This window comes from Equus asinus, chromosome 13 (assembly GCF_041296235.1).
Source record: "Equus asinus isolate D_3611 breed Donkey chromosome 13, EquAss-T2T_v2, whole genome shotgun sequence".
Taxonomy (NCBI): domain Eukaryota; kingdom Metazoa; phylum Chordata; class Mammalia; order Perissodactyla; family Equidae; genus Equus; species Equus asinus.
Window position 1 is genome coordinate 36,732,345 of NC_091802.1, and position 20,887 is coordinate 36,753,231.

General features: G+C 39.7%; 1 protein-coding gene across 5 annotated transcripts in view; it reads left to right on the forward strand.

Annotated features, from left to right (window-relative positions):
* The first annotated feature begins 1,236 nt into the window (after positions 1-1,236).
* SPOP (speckle type BTB/POZ protein) overlaps positions 1,237-20,887 on the forward strand; it is a 61,391-nt gene continuing 41,740 nt past the window's right edge. The window contains exon 1 of one of the 5 annotated variants that reach the window (XM_044744575.2): positions 1,237-1,456. The gene's annotated coding sequence lies outside the window, so the exon portion shown is untranslated. Of the gene's footprint in view, positions 1,457-8,716; positions 8,773-8,844; positions 8,875-20,887 lie in introns of those variants that run through there. The other 4 variants (XM_044744576.2, XM_044744574.2, XM_070483052.1 and 1 more) reach the window with 4 other exon arrangements.

Genomic DNA, 20,887 nt, shown 5'->3' on the forward strand with positions numbered 1-20,887 from the left:
CGTTTCTTGATCATTTGGGCTGAAATTTGGGTTGGGCAAACTAGGAGTTTAGAGTGTTTTGTCTGTGATTCCTAGGACATTTTAAGCTGTAGGATTGTAGGGTCTGCTTGTGTATTTGAAAGTGGAAGACAGCCTGGCACTGTCAGGGGTTTCTTTCCAAACTCCTGTGGCTTTGTTCATGGCTCCCAGTGTTCCCTGCTGAACAGACTCACCAGCTACCTGCCGCCAGGACACATGTGGCAAGAGACAGTGAGCACCGTCTCCTGGAGACAGTCCCACGGCAGCAGGACTTTGGGAAGCTGTTCCCAAGGCAAGGCGCACACTTTGTCACCCCATGACCCACAGGTTCATCTGGTTGTTCTTTTGGGTCCAATGCCTCCTCAGGCATTTGTGTGTGTACGCCTGCATAATGATACTATCTCAGTATGGCAAAGAGACAGTGCTGCTCCAGATTATTTGCCTTGATTCAGTAAGAATAATTTTTTAAAGTTTAAGCTAAAAGAATCGTAGCAATAATAAGTATCCCAACAGTGACATTATCGCTCCAACGTGGAGATGACTCTTTTCTCCCAGGGCCAACATGCTCTGAGACTTTTCTTTTTCTCAACTCAGGAATCACTGATGGCCCTTGGAAGCTAGGATGTGAGGCTGACTGGGGACCCAGGTGTCCAAGACAACAAATTGTTACTGAATCAGCTTCCTTTCAGTTAAGCTACCTACTTGCCCGCCTTCCCCCCAAGGAATGGTCCTTCTTATTTTTGTTTCCAAACGCTAAATTTTAAAAGTTATCTAGGAGTCTCTAGCATTATCATAAAGTCCAGAAAATATTTTACTGTCAGAAAAAAAGCAGGTAATGCACTTAAAAGTCGTTGGTAACCCATAAACTGCTTGCAAATATAAGGTGCAACTGCTAAATGCCTTTATTGTTACGCTGCCCACCCGGACTCCAACTTGGTGCGTCTCTTTTTGGTCCTCGCACCTCGGCGCAGCCCGCCGCGCCCTGCACGCGACCCCCACCTCCCTCCGAGTTCCCGCCTCTTTCTCCTCAGGCCCCGCCTCCCCTCAAATTTCCGGACCCTGCTGAGACCCTGGGACGCAGGCGCACTAGGGGTGGTGGGTGGTGTCTTGAGGAAGAGGGAGGAGAGGCAGGAGAACCCAGGGAGGGGAGGGGAGGGAAGGGGAGGGAAGGGGAGGGGAGGGGAGGGAAGGGGAGGGGAGGGACGCGGAGGGGGCGGAGGCCGCGCGGGGTGGGGCCCGGCGGGTACGCGCTCGCTGCGTCGACGTGCTGACGCCATGACGCCCCGGCCGGTGTGTGTCGGTGTGTGTGTGTGTGAGTGTGCGCACTGCGAGTGTGTGTGTATTTGTGTATCGGCGGTCTCGCAGGTCCCGGATGTTGCGGACAGTATGAGGCGAGCGCAGGGGGACGGGGACCAGCAGCTGTCGCCACCGCTCTCAGGTGAGTGGGGGGAGGAGAGTCGAGGGAGAGGGTTGTCCTGTCGGAGTGTGGGGGGCGCCTCCCCTAAGAGGTGACTGACCCCCACACCCCCCGCCCCCCCCGCCACACATATACTCTTCTCTGTCCCATTTCCTACATCCCGGGTTACGTGGCCTGTGACTGCCAGAGCCTAATCACCCGTTCCTTCTCCCAATCCCAAGCATTCAGGAGACACAAACGCGCTCCCTGCCTTCAGCCCCCCCCATCATTTTCCCAGCCCCATCCCCCTTGCCAAATAGTGAGCTGTCGCCTGCGGCGAGATGGGTGACTGCGCATGCGCGAGTGTGAACGCGCTAGGGGTGCTTGTTCGCTGCCCTGGGGGCGCATGCGCATCGCTGTGTTGCAGGGACCTGCGGGATAAAGAGCCCCTTGACCACGCGCCCGCCTTCTTCCCAGGCAGTGGGCTACACTTGCTGCCGGATAGTGACCCTCTGTAGCTCCGATCCAAAAGGGAGAATGTAAATTATTTGAGGGGTTTATTGATAAAGCACTGCTGGCGTCTGGTGTTGCCTTAGAGACTCCCAGGCTACAAACGCCTCCCACAGCCAGCGTGCCCCAAGCTGACCTTTCTTTTGAAACTGTCACTGCAACTTCTAGTTCTCGCAATACTTTTCTTCCCTATACTCCCATCGTCATGCTGTACCTTTAACGCAAACCTCCCCTAAATTTAGGAGTAGGTGCCCCAACCCATTCATTTATTCTGGCAGGGGATTTTGGTATCCTTTCTGAAGAGGACTAAGGGTCATAAAAAAGAAAGGGGGGGTTTCCTTTTAGTAAAATTGTTATCTTCGCGGAACTAGATAAGGTGGAGATCAGGAGCACACAGTATAGGCGTTAGAGTACTAACTAAATCAAGACATCGAGATTCTCATCTCTAGCCCTCCTACTTGGTGTGACCTATTTGCCTCTTTTTTTGAAAAAGATCTTTCTTAGCGCTTTCGTTTTAGCTGTACATTATTGATGCTCTGTCAACATCACCTGAAAACAAAAGCAATCTGAAACCACTGGTGGACGATAACTTACCCCGTGGAGGTTTTAACTTTGAGTAATGAAGTGAAGTTTCTTTCACATTTACCAGTAACAGAGAGCGATTTGAAATAAGGAACTTTAAGAGTACGGTAATATTTCAGTGATCTAGGACCTGAGTTCTCAGTTGGCAGGTTATACATGGTCCTTTGATTTGCTCCTGTATTGCCATTCTTTTGGAAACTTTGAGGCTGCTTAGCTCTGCCATCAGAACAGGATGAGGAGATGATAAGCTTACAAACAGAAGGTTTGCTGAATAGCATTGAAATGAATAGCTAAATTGGCGGGGTGGGGGGGCGGTGGGGGAAGCGTTTTCTGTGTTTTTCAGTTGTCTTTCCCAACGCTGTCTCCTATCTGGATATCTGGGAATGGGATATATTAGTAAGCCTTATTTTTTATTCTCTTTCCATTGTATTCTTTCTTTGCTATTCTCTCAAGGCTTTTTTGGCTGCCGTTCTTAATTGTAGGACCTTATGTTCTTGGACCTTAAAGTATATATATGTTTTTCACTTCCCCATTTAATCCTGGCCTTTGCATGGTTCAGCTGTCTTTTGTGCTATTTTCTGTTGCCATGGTTACAGTTGGAGCCAAGAGATGACACAGGAAGCACAGGAGTTTGGGGGGCATATATCATCCTGTGTCCTGGGAAAGAGCTGGAGACTCATCTTTTTTTTCCCTTGCGTGAAGACTAAGGAGTATGTTATTGCGACAACCTCGCATCTAGGGTGGGGGTGGTTGGTGTCCATTTGGTACTTTGGTGACTTCTTTTAGAGCTCTTCACAGTGGTTAGTTTGGTACTTGGAAATGTTTAATGTTGCCTGTGTCCAGACTTCCATCAGGTTTTGGTAAAATCTTGAGGTAAAACTATTGAGGTAGTGTCCATTTCTCTTCTCAGTAGGCTTCTGTTATCCAGGACGATTTGTTTTGATCTGGACACATTTCATCTGGTTGAATTTATTGAAGGCTCATTTAAAATTTTTATGGTATGAAGGCATGAAATGCTTTTAGGATTAAGATGAGTATCATTAAATAATTCGTATTGGTGCAGAGCCATGCTAAAAAAACTCTTTAAAATGGGTAACACATGTACATACATATGAAACAAAATTCGAAAGATACGCAGGGAGAGTGAAGAATCTTTCTTCTAATGTCCTCCTTTCATCCATCTGTTTACCTCCCCAAAGGAGACTGTTGTTCCCTGTATCTTGTTTACCCTTCTAGAGACAGTCAATTCTTTTACAAGCATATACAACTATATGTTCTTCGGTGTTTAGTTTTTATTTTACAGAAATGGTAAGACACTATACCCATTCTGCACTTTGCTTTTTTCACTTAATGTATCTTGGCCATTATTCCATACAGTGTGTAAAGTACCTCTTCCTTTTTGAAAGATGACAAATATTCCATTGTGTAGATGTACCATCATTCAGCCAGCTCTTATTATTGGATACTTAAGTTGTTTGCAGTGCTACAATCAATTCCTTGTGTGTGTCTTTTATGTACCTGGGTGTCTGTTGGATAAATTCCTAGTGGAAGTGCTGGATCAGAGGATATATGCATTTTTGATGTTGTTAGATATTGCTAAATTGCTTTCCATCAAGGTTCTACAAATTTATATTCTTGCCAGCAGTGTATGAGTCTGCCTCTTTCCTCACCGACACTGTATTATCAAATTTTTCATCTTTGTGCAGTCTTTTATCTAGGATTTTAAAGTTTATAGTGTAGCTTGTTAAGCTTCATTACACCCAGGAGTTGTGGATAAATACCGTTGCTGTTTTGCAGATGGGGATGGTGGTGGAAGATATTGTTTGACTGGAGAATAATGTCCTGAGAATAAAGTCGTATGCCTGGATAATACAGCCAGTCCATGACAATGTTAGGAAGACCTGTGAAACCTATATTCTGATTTCTTCCTTTAACTCTTAGTTGCTAGTTTCTCTCTGTGAAATTCTGTAAGCCCATAAGTGATGTTTTATGATCTCCTTTTGAGAGCTGTGACTCAAAATTGCTTATACATGTAAACTGCCATTCTCTTGAGGAATCGAAAAGCTAACCCAGTTAAGGTGCATTACTGAGTGTCTACACAGAATGCTGCTACTAGTACTTTTTAAAAGTCTGCTGATTGCAGTATACTTCACTATGAACTGTGAGGAAATAGAAAAGAATTAAAAGATATCCATGCCTGAAGGAGCTTACAATCTTTTTGGAAAACCAAATCTACTGAATATATGAAATAATAAGAGTACAGTTAGGAAACAGAACCTGGGGATGATGCACCACAAGACAACATTTTGGCCAACGATGGACCGAGTATATGACAGTGGTCTCACAGGATTAGTACCATATAGCCTAGGTGTGTAGTAGGCTAGACCATTTAGGTGTGTGTTAAGTATACTCTGTGATGTTCACACGACGACAAAATTGTCTAGTGGTACATTTCTCAGAGCATATCTCTGTTGTTAAATGACACATGAGTGTATTTGCTCCGTCTAAATATGTGCATATGTGTTTATATATAATATATAAATGTTTATGTTGCAGACATCATGGCACCTATTAAGCTGCATCTTCTTAATATAAAAACGTTTTGCTTAATTGTTCTTACAATACATTGTCACAGTTGAGGCAATTAACATTAATTTCCTAATACCATCTAATACCCAGTTCATATTCAGATTTTCCCAGTTGTCTTGAAAATGACACTTTTTAGCTCTTGGCACTTTTTTCTTCAAACATGTCTTTTAGTCCCTTTTTAAATCTAGAACACTTTATTTAGAAGCCACACAATATTACGTTTTGAAGAGACCAGGTTGTTTGTCTTGTAGAATATATCACTTCTGGAATTTTCTGCTTGTTTTCTCACAATTTCATTTAATTTGTTGCTTTATCCCTGTATTTCCTATAAACTAGCACTGCAGTTTCAAGGCTTGATTAGATTCAGGTTAAAGATTTTTGGTAAGAATACTTCTTAAGTGTTGCTCTGTACCTCATATTGCGTCACCGTGAGAGAAACAATGACGTATGATGTCCCACCATTAATGATGCTGAGTTTAAGATAAATACCAGATCTCTCCACTGTAAAAGCTTTTTTTTCTCTTCGTAATTAGTAAGTGATCTGTAGAGTGGTGACACTTGGGCATCGTACTCTTAGCCTTCTCCAGCAGCCTTTCACCTAGTGCTGATGATCCTTGTCTGGATCAGTTATTTCTTTGGGTGTTGCAAAATGGCTATTTTCTGATTTTCCCATTCCTTTTACATTGATTAACTTTCACTCTTCTGTAAAGATTTCTCTCCTCAGTCAGGAATAAGTTATAAGTTCTACCAAAAAGTTCAGGTAAATTCTTAATTTTCCCTTTAATAATTTTCTGAATAAAGAGAGAGTATAATAATTGCCTCTAGCAAATGAATGGTTTCTTTTTGTCACTCTGTTTTAGTATCATTATAAACTCATGAATTTTAGTTAATTCTGTGTTTTACCAATAATTATAGACATTTTTTTTGATGCTCAAAATGTTCCATATTTGGCCTCTGGGAGCCCTTTAAGCTTGGTGTGTGAGTGCTTTCTTGCCCTCTTGCACAAGAAGTTTCTGGCTCACTTTGTATTTTTCCTGTCCTAGATGTGGAACCCTCACCTCTGTATGTTTAAGTATGTGTGATATATATATCTATCACATTTTCTTCCCTTTTCATAAATTATGTTCATCTCCCTGTGGAGCTTCTGGAACCAAATTCTAAAAAACTAAAGATGCCTTTATTTTAACACAACACTAGGGTTTGACTCACTTCTGTGCCACTGGCGTTGCTGGATGCTAGACCTCACAGATTGCTTGTCTTGAATACTCTTTGTGAAAGACAGGTGGTACTCTGAAGAGAGCGTTGCTTCCCCCCACTTCCTTAATATAAGGTTAGCTGTAGAGGAGACTGGGGAATGTCTTCTCTCATAAGCAACCTTGGTTTTTTTCTGAGATGAAAGTTACACAAAATGAAATTTAGAGACTGCAATTGTGTTTATAAGCTTTCTTGGAGATGTGAGGTTTTGACGGTTATATAAAAACATCTTTGTGTGTATACGCACAAGGATGTGTTTGTCTTGCCTCCCCTTTCCTCATTTACATGCGTTTCTCCACACAGTTGGAGTGTTATGTAAGATTATGCTGTAATAGCATATTTTTTTCATTATTACTAGATTTTCATCATAAAAAAGGAGTGAGCCAAATTTGTTCTTAATTAGGGAAAAATTTCAGATAGGCCATGAACTCGTCTATCTAGCTGTTTTAACACAGGGTCTGAAACAGTGCTGAATCTTGTGGATTTTTATCGTGTCCTGTAGACTCAGGAGAACTGTTGCTGCATCCACAGTGTTTTCTCAAAATCCACCACACTAATGAAGGTTAATGCAAATGAAAGATACGGTGGAACTGCATTCTAAAGCTGGTTTTAGGGGCTGGAGTTATTCCTGCCTTAGCAGAAAATGTTTTGTTAGACTCGTCATGTAGTGGTATTTTGAGTAATCTTACTGATTTCAAGTTACTCAAAACTTGACGATAAAGATATTCTGATATTTATCTGAAATTTTTTTTTATCATCTTGTCGTATTTACTTCGGACTTTATAAGGTTATTTTCACCCTGGTTTCATAACAATACTAGCCCCATGTTAAATTCTGGTGGTGTATTCAGGGAAGCACACCTGTTTCTTGTAATCGTTTTCAGGCATGGTGAATCACTCCGAAAGGCTGTCCTGACACATTTGCTACGAGATCTGGTAGCTTCTTTTACTTTTGTTTTTGACCAGTTCTCATTATAGGAAAGAAGATTCTAAAGTATGGCCTCTTTAGAGATGCTTGGGCCGTCAGTCTTACAGCTCTGGTCACGTCTAATAGAACTGGCAGGAGTTGCCCAGCTGCTCTGTGTGGCAGAGCTGGTCGTGCGGCTTTGGGAGAACTGGTGCAAACTTCAGAATGGGAGCCTTTCCTTGACCATGAAGACGTGTGTTCTTGACTGTTTCTTTCTAAGAAGCCAATGGCATAAATCATCTTGCTGTGGCACCAGCTACGTCAAAGAAGGGCTTGCAGTAGTTCTCCGAAAGCCTCTAATTCCTCCTGTCTATTTATTTGTAAGAAAAAATGTATATGTAATCATTTATCTCCTTAATTTGAGATTTACATAATCCTTTTCTTGGTATTTAGAAACAGGTAGTACTTTCTGTTTCTGTGATTTTTTGACTACTTTAGATACTTGGTCTGAGTGGAATTATGTGGTACAGACACTCCTCAACTTAAGATGGTTCAACTTAATTTTTCAACTAGACAGTGGTGCGACAGTGATCTGCATTCAGTAGAAACCATACTTTGAATTTTGAATTTTAGTCTTTTCCGGGCCAGCGGTATGATAGTCTCTCGCGATGCCGGGCAATGGCAGCAAGCCGAAGCTCCCAGTCAGCCACTGGGTCGCCAGGGTAAACAACCGGTACACTTAGAACTGTTCTGTACCCATACCGCCCTTCTGCTTTTCACTTTCAGTACAGTGTTCAATAAATTACATGAGATGGTATCTTAAATAATAATTTATTATTAGATATTATTTATTATAAAATAGTCTTTGTGTTAGATGATTTTGCCCAATGGTAGGCTAACATACGTGTTGTGAGCATGTGTAAGGTAGGCTAAGCTAAGCTGTCTTGGGTAGGGTGGGTGTATTAAATGTATTTTCGATTTACCATGTTTTCAACTTACAATGGGTTTATCGGGATGTAACCCCATTGTTAGTCAAGGAAGATCTGTTTTTGTCCTTTTGTATCTGGCTTATTTCACTTAGCATGATATCCTCAAGGTTCATCCATGTTGTAGCATGTGTCAGACTTTCCTTCCTTTTTAATATTTTTTTTTTTAAAGATTTTATTTTTTTTCTTTTTCTCCCCAAAGCCCCCGGTACATAGTTGTATACTCTTCGTTGCGGGTCCCTCTAGCTGTGGCATGTGGGACGCTGCCTCAGCGTGGCCTGATGAGCAGTGCCATGTCCACGCCCAGGATTCGAACCAAGGAAACACTGGGCCGCCTGCAGCGGAGCGCGGGAACTTAACCACTTGGCCACGGGGCCAGCCCCTTTCCTTCCTTTTTAAGGCTGAATAATAGTCCATTGTATGTATATAGTAGTCCTCCCTTGTCCGTGGTTCTGGTTTCCCGCTTTCAGTTACCCACGGTCAACCGCGGTCCGGAAGCAGATGATCCTCCTCCTGATGTATCGTCAGAAGGTCAGTAGTAGCCCAGTGCTGCGTCACAATGCCTATGTCATTCACCTCAGTTCATCTCATCCCGTAGGCTTTTTGTTATCTCACATCATTACGAGAAGAAAGGTGAGTACTGTACAATAAGACATTTTGAGAGAGACCAGTCACATAACTTTTATTACAGAATATTGTTACAATTGTTCTGTTTTATTGTTAGTTGTTATTGTTAATTTCTTACTGTGCCTAATTTATAAATTAAACTTTATCACAGGTATGTGTGTATATGAAAAAATATATAATATATATAGGATTTGGTGCTATCCACGGTTTCAGGCATCCACTGGGGGTCTTGGAACATACCCCTTACAGATAAGGAGGGAACTGCTGTATACCACGTTTTGTTTATACAATCATCTGTTGATGGACACTTGGGTAGCTTCCACCTTCTGGCTATTGTGAATAATGCTACTGTGAACATGGGTGTACAAATAGCTGTTTGAGATCCTGCTTTCAGTTCTTTTGGATATATACGCAGAAGTGGAATTGCTGAATCATATGGTAATTCTATTTTTAATTTTTTTGAGGAACTGCCATACTGTTTAATGTAGTGGCTGCACCATTTTACATTCCTACCAATAGTGCACAAGGGTTCTAATTTCTCTACATCCTTGCCAACAGTTGTTATTTTCTGGGTTTTTTTTTTATAGTGGCCATCTTAATGGATGTGTTTTAATTTTTTTTAACTTTATCTTTTATTGAAACTAAGTTTTAAACTTTGAGTCAGATTTATTATGGTTTTCCTTTATGGTATGTGTTTTTTGTGTCTGCTATATTGAGGTAATAGTTAGATCCTATATTCTAAAAATTTTAAAGTTTTGCTTTTCACTTTTAGGTCTCTAATCCACCTAGAACTTATTTTGATGTTTGGTGTGAAGTAGGGATCTAATTTTTTTTCCATAAGGATAATCCTGAAGTAGGGATTTAATTTTCTTTCCATAAGGATAACCCAGCATCATTGAATAGTCATGTCTGCTACTTTATAATACCACTTATATGTTTCCAAATATATGAGGGTTTATATCTGTATTCTCTATTTCATACCATTGATCTGTTTGTATATCTTGTGCTGGTACTACACTGCCTTAATTATCATAGCTTTGTAGTAATTGTTCATATCTGGTAGGGCAAGTCTCACTACCTAGTTCTTTTTCTGTTCATCAACCTCCCTGAAAAACCCTGTCAGATTGGTATATTTTAATGAAGCCGTTTGCTGCCTAGAGTATATTGACATGGTATATAGAGGCCTTTTCTAAAAAAGAAAAAAAATCAAGCCTCGCTTATCTAGTAGCTGATCGTTAAGTGTGTCTCTTTTTCTGAATGAGCCTACAATTTCCATTCAATTTTTAGTTTTGTTGGAGTGATTTTCATTTTTATATAGGTATATGATCTTCAAATGGAGGGGAACCTTGTTATAATTTGGTGTCTCAGATAAGGACACCAAATAAAACACTTTAAGTAAAGGCATTGAGATTCTATGGCATTTTCTTCATCATAAGGAAAAGAAACGTGTTTAAAACTAGCTCATATAAAAGGAGATTTGTCAAAGGAAATAGCTGTCATAGAATCCAAGGAAAAGCTGAACAGTCAGGCCTCAGAAAGGGCTGGAACCAGAACAGTTCCAAGGACTTCAGCAATAAGAGTTAATGGACTCTAGTGTTCTGCCATAAATGGACCTCAGTGTCCATGAGGTTCAATTCAGATCCCTGAGCGAGATCTGATTGGTCAGTCCAAGGCTTGACTTCCTCTGGGCCAGATATCTGCCCCAGGTCCAGCTCTGGTGAGGATAGGGGAGAGGAGATTTGGTACAAACAGAGCAGTTTTGGGGGTGGCTGGAATCAGAGGCAGATTCTCTTAGAGCAGTGGTTCTCACACTTTCTGGTCTCAGGGCTCTCTACACTCCTAAAAATTATTGAGGACCCCAAAGAGCTTTTGTTTATATGGTTTATTGATATTTACCAAATCAGAAATTAAAACAAATACTTTTCTAAGTATTAATTATTAGAAAAATAAACCTATCATGTTAACATAAATAATATATCTTTATGAAAAGGAACTTTTCAAAAAATTAGAACAGTGACAATGTTTACATTTTTGGAAGTCTCTTAAATATCTGGCTTTTTAAATAAAAGACAGCTAGATTCTCATATCAGCCTCTATGTTCAATCTGATATGCTAAATTTTTTAGTTAAAGTATATAAAGAAAATATGGCCTCAAAGGACATGTAGTTAGAAAAGGGAGGAGTATTCTCAAGTAATTGTGCTGCTACACCAAAACTTGCTAATTGGTAGTTTCTTACAAGTTAAGTTACAGTGTGGAATCTGAAATCATATTTATATTTCTGTTCCATTAAAATCCAATGGCTGTCTTGCGCTTTGAATGGATCTTTTACCCATACATGATTTTATAATGTCATGCATTGGTTGTTTGGGAAATACTGGTTCATTGAGTTAGGCAAGTCTTCCAAATGATACATTTCATACTGCAATATCAAAAAAAGTACATTAGTTCATATCACCACCCATCTCATCAGAAAATCTCTAAGTACTGGGAATCTGTCAAGCAGCTATAAGATTTCCAAAATTCTAATTTTTGATTAAAAGCTTGGGCGTCCAGCCCTGTGGTGTAGTGATTGAGTTTGGCATGCTCCACTTTGGTAGGCCAGGTTTGCATCTCAGGTGCAGACCTACACCATTCATCAGCCAGTGCTATGGCAGCGACCCACATACAAAATGGAGGAAGGTTGGCACAGATGTTAGCTCAAGGCTGATCTTCCTCAAGGAAAATAAAAAGGAGGATTGGCAACAGTGTTAGCTGCTCAGGGCTAATCTTCCTCAGCAGAAAAAAAAAAAGCTTGGATTTTATCTTTAGCGACAAATAGTGTCAGTTGTTTTCCTTGGAGTGATAGACTCACTTCATTTTCAAGAAAATGTATACTAAATATTCATGTCTCAATAACCAGTTTGTCCTTTGTTCCAAGTAAAAGTAGTGTTTGATGAAATAAACAGTTCAGCTCACAACTCAAATAGTCACAAGTGGTTTTCCTGGAGACAGCTATTGTACTTGAGTATCCTGCAGAAGTGCTTTTTGCATACTTCTCGTTTCATCACACAGAATGTTTGAAAGACCTGTACTCAAGGGTTCAGATTGAATAAAATCAACAATTTTTATTGCCTCATCAAGAACATTAAGTGAAACTTTTTTTTTTTACTCACCAATACATGATGGTGAAAGACGCATGATTTCTAGTACAGTTTGATCCCATTACCTTGACTTAGGCTAAGACAGCAACAGTTTTACCCATTATTTCTTTCATACCACCATGCAAACGTCAACCAAATGAAAAAGGCAAACAATTTCTTAGTATTATAAAAATAGTTTCAACTTCACAGAGCGCTTGAAAGGGACCTCCAGGGATCCGTGGACTACACTTTGGGAACCACAGCATTGTGAGAGGGTGTGGGTAGGGAAACCAAGGCCTGTTACTTGACGTACAACAGCTGTTTCACGGTGGAGTTTCACTGGATTGCCGGTGCTGTTTCCTAACGTCACTTACTAGGATGTAGAAATGAATGGGACATTTTAAAGATCATAAAAAGTTTCAGATTTCTTGTTGAACAGAAATGTTTCCCTAGTAATTATTGTTTTCAAACAGCAGAGTTTAAGGTATTCAGATTTTCAGCCAGATATTCCTTCAAGTATGTGATAATCCTAGGGTAACACATTTTAATATAGCTTATGGAATTTATGTCATCATAGTAGCACATACAGTTTAACATTTTTTTCAAGCAGTTGAATACATTAAAAAATTTGAGCTCTAAAAATTGTATTTGGGAACATCTTGCCTTTTCAGAAGAGGAAAAGAAGGGAAGGTAAAGGCTGGGAATATTTGATCATTAAAGGGTTTTGCTAGAGAGAGCCTGCCCCCCAAATGTAAATATGTTTTATGACAAAGTGGTATTAACTGACTTCAACAAATATCTATTGACTATAAACAAATGTTTTGTAAAAGGTGAAGGAGGGGTATGTTCTGAAATGAGTGAGAAATTAAACCAATATTATATATTTTGGTGTTTAGAAGAGGAAGAGATCATTCATTTGGGGAAGTCGGGGGGGGGGGGAATCAGGCCTGTCTTCATGAAAATTACATTTAAACTTGGTGTTGAAGGTGTTTTGAAGGCTAGAATTTTGACTGGCAGAGATGGAAAGGGAATTCAGGCAGAAGGAATGTCAGGACCAAAAATGTGGAGGTGGGGAAACACAGTGTTTGTTAGTATAGGGTGTGTACTGGAAATAATGAACAGTGTAGTGTAGCTGAAGCAAAAGACTCATGGGATAGTGGGAGATAAGACAGGAAAGTAAATTGGCCCAGAACGTGGAAGGTCTTCTACCAAGGCCAGGCGGTTGGGGTTTAATGTGGTAAGTGACGGAGAGACTTTGAAAGTTTTTGATTGAAAAAAATAACATGATCAGAGTGTGTTTTCAGAAAATACATTTGACCCCTTTCATTTGTTAATTCATTTATCGACTATTTTTTAATTAGTTACTCTGCTACTTAAGCATGAGGAACAGTATACAGTGGTGAACCAAACAAAATCCCTATTCTCATGGAATTTATAGTCTAGGAAAGGAGCTTCAGCAAATAAACACAAATATAACTACAACTTAGTGTAAATGTTATGAAGGAAAGGAATGTTACTATTATGGGAATTATGGGGAAATTAAATTTAGTTAGAGGAAGCTGGGAAGGCCTTGGTGAGGAGTTAAATATTAATTGACTACCCACGTTGTGCTCGGTGCTGTTCTCAGTGCTGGGTCAGAAGCCCTGCTCTCATGAGGTGCATATTCAGGCAGTAAACAAGATAGGTGTATGGTATGTGAGAAGGTGGGAAGTCCCAAGGAGAAAAATAAAGCTGGAGAAAGAGAGAGGGAGTATTGGGGTGGGGGCAGGTGTTGCAATTTTAGATAGAATGGCTGGGAAACAGCTCACTAAATCACTACAAAGGTGATAGTTGAGTAAATACCTGCATAAGGTGAAGGAGTGAGCCAGGACTCCAGAGAGAGGGAATAGCAAGGACAAAAGCCATGAGGAATATTTGTGTCTGGCATGTTTAAGGAACCAGGCCAGTGTGGCTGGATTTAAGTGAGCAAGGCAGAAAGTAGCAATGAGGTCAGAGAGATTGGTGGGCGGCCAGACCATGCAGAGCAGCGGTTCTCACCCTTAGCTGCGTGTTCGAGTCCCCTGGGGAGCTTTTAAAACTCCCCATGCCTGGGCTGCACCTCACACCACTTAAGTAAGAGTCCTTGCAGGTGGGACTCAGTGGTAGAGGCGATAGAGAGAAGTAGATGGATTTGAGAAGTATGTTAAAGAATCAACTTAATTATAGATGGAATGTGGGGGTTGAGGGAGAAGAAAGTGTCAAGGCTGACTCCCAGGTTTCTGGCTGAAGCAATTGGATGGATAGAGGTGCCACTTACTGAGATGGGAGTGGGAGAGAGAGAGGAATGGGAGGAGTAGGTGTGGAATTTGGAGGGAAGATCAGAAATCAGGAGTTCAGTTTAAGACATGTTAAATTTGAGATGGGAATGAGGCTAAGTATAAATATGTTAAGTAGGCAGATATAGGAGTGGAGCTTGAAGTGAAGTCAGAACTTGAGGTAATAAATTTATGCATCAGCTGCTTATTGGTTGTCTTAAAAGTATCTAGATGACATATAGGATAAATTTGATGGGGAAAGAACTGGAGGTGTGGAAACTGGTTAGCCTGTTCCAGTAATGTGAACAAGAACTGGTGCTAGAGTGAAATAGGATAGTGGCAGTGGGAGTAGAAAAGAAAGAGTAGGTTGGAGATTTGAGGACCTTTGGAGCCCGTGTGTAGTAGGGGTGGACAATAGGCAAGGAATGAAAGACAGCTTTGCCATATCAAGCCTGGGTGAATGATCCGTCTGTTAGCAGATATAAAATGGTCAGGAGGAGCTGGTTTGGGAAAAAAGATAGTGTTTGGCTTTGCATGTGTTGACATTTAGGAGAGGCTGCCTAGCGGGCAGGCAGTCGAATCTCTTGCACTGGGTTTTAAAAGAGCAGATGAGGTTTGAAACATAAATTTATGTTTCATTTATGTAAAACTGATTCACAATGGGAGCGGCAACATTTCTGAAAATAACAACGTGCAGAGTCTTCATCGTGACCTGTTAGGCCCTCTGCGATATGGTCCCTGCCTGTTTCTTGTACAGTCTTTTCCTTTGTGTCTCATGTTCAAGCTGCACTGGCTTGCTTTCTATTCTTCCAGTATACCCAGCTAGGTCCTCCTCCAGAGCTTTCATACTTTTGTTTTCTCATCTTAACTCTTTCCTTCCTCTTGGTAGAGGGAATAGGAGTTCAGAGAGAAAAACTTAGAAGTCGATATCTGAGAAGTAGAGAAAATTCCAAAAGATCCTTGCTAAGGTATGAGAGTATGGATGAGCACCTGAAATGGAATGGCTCTGGGAGCCATTGAAGTTGAAATCCCGTCAACACAAAGACAGAGTTCCATGTTAGCCTTAGCTACTTCAGTACTCAAATCTGTTGATTGGAGTTGCTAAATCAGTGGTAGTTCCCCTTCAGTCGGTAATCTGATGATGGGGCGCGGTGGGTAATGGTGATGGTTGACCTTTGGAATATAACTTGACTCAATTCATTGCCATCCTGTCAGCACCTAAGGAAACGTCCTCTGCATAGGTGAGAAACTTCCTTCAGTGTAAGTTATTGGTAAATTATCTCAGAAACTTCTGGCTTGAAGAAACAACATAAATACAGCAGGGAAGTTAATTATGCCTCGACTTGGATACATTGTTAGGGACTTCTCTTTATGAGCTAGTGTGTCACTCCTTTAGGGGTGGTGATAGTAGTAAATGTGAGTAATGCACTGTATGCACATATCCTTAAAAAGGCTTGTGTGTAATTTCAAAATCTATGCTGTATTTTTTTCAGAATAAAAAGATTTTCTGATTATAAAATAATGGAAAAATAGAAACATAGAAAAAATAAAAACCTAAAAAATTTCATGTCACTAAAAAATAATCTTTTAAAGTAACTACATAGAATTCTGTTGTATGGATGTATCATATTTTATTTGGCCGATTCCTTACTAATGAGCTTCCTTTTTCTTCAGTGTCTGCTTGTAAATTATGTTGTGATGAACACTCTTGTACATAAGTGTTTTATACACTGATCAGATTGATTCCTTAGCATGGGTTCCTAAAGTGGAAGTGGCAGTGGAATTGCTGTGCTGAAGGATAGGCAGTGTTCCATTTTTCTGATTATTCTTTAAATATTTTTATAGTTGAAAAGATATTTAAACAGCATTAAAGGACATTTTAATAATGGAAAAAATCAATTTTATTCTTGTACCAGCTGTTTTCCTCTTCCCATCTGGTAAGTTATTTTGTTTTGTTTTTAAGTACCTATTCCGTTTCACTAGACTTACCGAAAGAGAATTTGGAGGTAGGGAAAGACACATACACATTGCAGTTCTGGGCATCCGCTGTTAGTTATGAGGTAAGGGATTCTAAGTAACGTTTGTTAACTGCCAAGAAAGTGACAATAAGTGTGATAGGAATCCAGAGTGAACTGGGGTGTTTAGGAAATGCTTCAAGGCAAGGTGGAACTTGACCTGGATCCAGAAGGGTAATATTCAGGTAGGAGGTAGGAGAGCATTCCTGGCTTTCAGAAGGATGTGAACAGATTTGAGGAAGGCGCATGATTGTGTGAGCTGACAAATGGGCTAGAGTCTAGCCGCTAGACTGACTGGAGAGAAAGGCTCGTGTTGTGGTGCAGTGGGACTTCACTTATGGGAGTTAAGTTATATCCCAGGGGACCAATTTTACTTTTAGTAAATCTGAAATTGGACAGTATGGAACTATAAGATAAAGCAGATATATAGGGGCTGGCCCCGTGGCCAAGTGGTTAAGTTCGCGCCCTCTGCTTCGGTGGCCCAGGGTTTTGCCAGTTTGGGTCCTGAGCATGGACATGGCACCACTCTTTAGGCCATGCTGAGGCGGCGTCCCACATAGCACAACCAGAGGCACTCACAACTAGAATATACAACTATGTACGGGGGCTTTGGGGAGAAGAATTTAAAAAAAAAAGAAGAAGAAGATTGGCAACAGTTGTTAGCTCAGGTGCCAATCTTTAAAAAAAAAAAGCAGATATATAGATGCGGCCCAATTTAAGCAAACTGAATACATTAAAGTCTCTTTCTACAAGAAATATAGAAGAAATTCATTTATATAAGTGAATTACTTAAATAATGAACTTCCTGTCTATCTTAAAAGCTCTCATCACAGAAAAAAATTTTTTTGTAACTATGTGTGGTGATGTTAACTAAACTTATTGTGGTAATCATTTTGCAGTGTATACGTATATCAAATCATTATGTTGTACACCTAAAACAAATACAATGTTACATGTCAATTGAAAATATTTTTTGAAAAATGAACTTCCCAATACTTAGATGTTTATTTTATCTTGTAGTTTGACAGACATGTTGCAGTTTTTGTGGATCTCAGTTTCTTCTATAAAATCAAAGGGTTTAGACAAGCTGGTTGCTCAAGTCCTTTCTGGCACTGAGATTGTTACATAACTTTTCAGGAATACCTTGATTTTGTAGAATAAATTGACCTGCTTTAGGCTGATACCACTTCTAGCTCCTCAGGCACAGTAATGCACCCCCACATCTGTGGGAGCAAAAATCCACAATTGGATGATTCTTTCATGGCTTCCAGGTCTAGATTGATTCACCTTTGGAAACTCAGTTGTTCTCATCTTTTAGTTCTAAATGATATTTGGAGATGTTCATTTGAAAGAATTTTATGGCTAAGATTGAGCTTCAAGAGGATGCTGTGAGGTTGAGAGGAATTATATATTAATAGTCAGTTTTAAATTATCCTTGTGTAAATTATCCATAGGAATTTATCTCATGCTGGCATCCTTCTTTTGTTTGGAATTCACTCCCATGATGTCGGTAATGTATGACCAGGCTATGTAAATATGTTTTATTATTAGTTCAGCCCAGATGAAATTTTGGGTATAAATCTGTAGGAAAAATTACATAATACATTCCAAAGTAAAATGTTAAGTATATCTTTTTTACTATCTCTTTTGAATTATTTATACCACTTTTTACCTCCTTTATTATGAATAATCGAGAACTGACTAGTACTTTTTTAAACTCAGAGACTTTCTCTTTAAAATATACAATCATGTTCAAAGCTAATTAGCGGCATTCTTTGAGTCTCTCCCTCCTAGCATCACATTCTTTTCACTAAATTGTACTATCTTTGACCAAAATGTTGCCTTTTAGAGAGAATCAAGGTGAGGTGTCATAAGGTGACCGACTAGCTCTTCTGACAAGCCCTCTCAGGATGCTGTTAACTTGATGGAATCTTTAAGATTCAGGATGCATTCCGCAATTTTGCGAGTAAACTCTGTTTCTTCAGTGTCACCAGAGTTGTTGATTGGTTTTAGGGAAAAAATGGCTAACCAAACTCAAAAGGGGCTGACAGATAAGCTAGAATGCCCTTTTATTAATGAACATTGAGGGGTAGGTAGTCTTTCCCATGAGCTACCCAGCATGTGTCTTCTCAGTCCATTCCCCTCCTCGTGTTAGGATATTATTAAAAAACTGATAATAGTGACTCCTGATTGCTGAGCACGTAGTATGTGTGTGTCAGGCACTGCTCTAAGCATTTTTCATGTGTTCAACTCACTAAGTCTTCACGATAACCTTACAAGGGAGATGTTCTTGTCTGTATTTTATAGTTGAGGAGCCCATGGCACAGAGAGGTTTTTTTAGTAACTTGCCTGGAAATCATACAACTAGTAACTACTGTGTTGTGCTGGCAAAAGATGACTTGGTAAGTATAGAATCTTAATAAAGGGAAGTAAAAATCCTTGAGGCCATTTAATTTGGATCATGATATATTCACTCATTCCTTTTTCAAACATGTATTAAGCACCTAGTATTTGCTGGGCACTGCCTAGACACCAGGCTTACCAAGGTGAATATAACCCTCAGTTAAGTGCCCTCCTGGGATTCTCAGTCTAGTGGGAAAGACAAATAATTACAACAGCAAGAGATCTACATATAGAGGAGGAGGAAGCATTTAATTCTACTTGGAGAGATTAGAGTAGATGTTTACAAAGATGAAGGAAAGGCATTCTGGGTGGAGAAAACATATGCAAAGATGCCTTGACAAAAAACCAGCTTATTCTGCAGGAATGAAACAAGAAAGTATTGCATTAATTAAGGTGATACTGTAGTTTATTAATGTCCTGCACTAATTAAGTTGGGTTTTGGTTGTGGGGATCAGGAGAAAAAGACATATAATACCAAATATAATACCAAATACCATACTATAATACCAAAACTTCATTTTAACGAATTTCTCTAAACTTTCTCACCCATTCTTTGACCAGGCTCACACATAAGAAAATGGGTGGTTTTAAATTTATCCATTCTCCTCCTACTTGATTATCACTGCTGGAAGATAGAGGGACAAGAATCAGGATCTGAAAAGTCTACAAATTGGATAGTGACCACTGTACTGAATTCAGTCTTATTTCCTCAGTAAATTGTGAATGATTTCACTATAGATATCTACAGTGCTTTTAAGCATTTAAAAAAGTTTTTCTTTCATCTGTTTCAAGTATGGTAGAAATTGAAATAAAGGTCATAATTTTATTCTAGAATAAAGAATGAGTATAACTATCATCTTTATTACTAACTATAATATAAAGATATTTTGAATTAGCTAAATTTATATCAGTTGTGAAAGTCGAAGTTTATTGACATGAGATATTTATAGAAGTGATTGGGTTAATTATAAATTATATGGAAGTCTCAAAGACGTTGGACAATGGTTTTTGGTAATTTGTTATGCAGCAATGGAAAACTAAGACACCTCCCTTCCTCTGTTAGACTGTGTCTTGACTACTGTGCCTGGTATAGAGTACATGCTCATTAAAAACAGATACAATGGAAAAAAAACCTACTTAATTTTGGAAGTTATTTGTATTACATGATCTGATTGGATAAACTTTTGTGGCAAGTACGGGTAGTAACTGTCTACAGCCAATCATGAGCCATTATCTTCTTTTATGTCATAATAGTTTGCCATTTAACATAAGAACCCAACCAAATATGGCTTTAGTCTGTTTTTAACAGTATTTGCAAGCTCAGTGTTAAATCGAATGTCTTTAGATTTGATTTTTGATTTAGTTTCCAGTATTTATTTTTTTCTCCTTGATCCGTTGCCACTTAATACCAATCTCAAGTCCAAGAAACAAATTCTTGTGTATCTTGGAAACAGTAGATTGTATTGAAGGAGGTGATTATTTCATTCCAGTCTGAGGCCTGCCTCTTTAATAATGTGATTGTAGTATTTGTTTTTCTTTGGTTTATAGTTTTTATTTGAAAACTCTTAACCTAAAATTTTTGTCTACTAATCTGCGGAATTCAGTTTGGTAGATGGGACGTTGAACTCCATAAGGTAGTGTTTGCCAGCACCTAGAAGACTTTAATTTTTCTTGAGCTGCAGCCAATCTTAAAGGATCTACCCAATTCATAGGCCTACAGGTAAGGGTTTCTTTATTAGTGGTAGAATTTGGGGACCTCCCACATGATTTTTTGATAATATCATGGGCAGGACCTTTGCCAAGTAACTCTTATCTTTGACTTTGTGTCCCGTTTAGTTCAGCTCCCCCTTCCTTTCCCAGCTGGTGCCTTGTTGGGTACCTGGAACTGTCTGCTCTGAGTCCAGTGTCTGGAGTTGGGCCCCATTGATCATTTGCGGTTTAGTTAGAGCGAGGGCTGAGAAGCCCATCCTCATTTTGAAGAGATGCTCAGCATAGGACTTGCTGTGCTTGGTTAGTTTCACGTGTGGGTGTATATAAGGTTGGCCTTGATTCTGAGTGCTTCTGATTGATGCTTAAAATTGTGGGTTTTTTAGTGATCCTTTGATAATAGAAGAAACTGGGGGCAATTTTCTTGAGAGATTTAGTGTTGAGTGTGGTTGGTTTACTTGGGTGAGGAGAGAAAAGAAT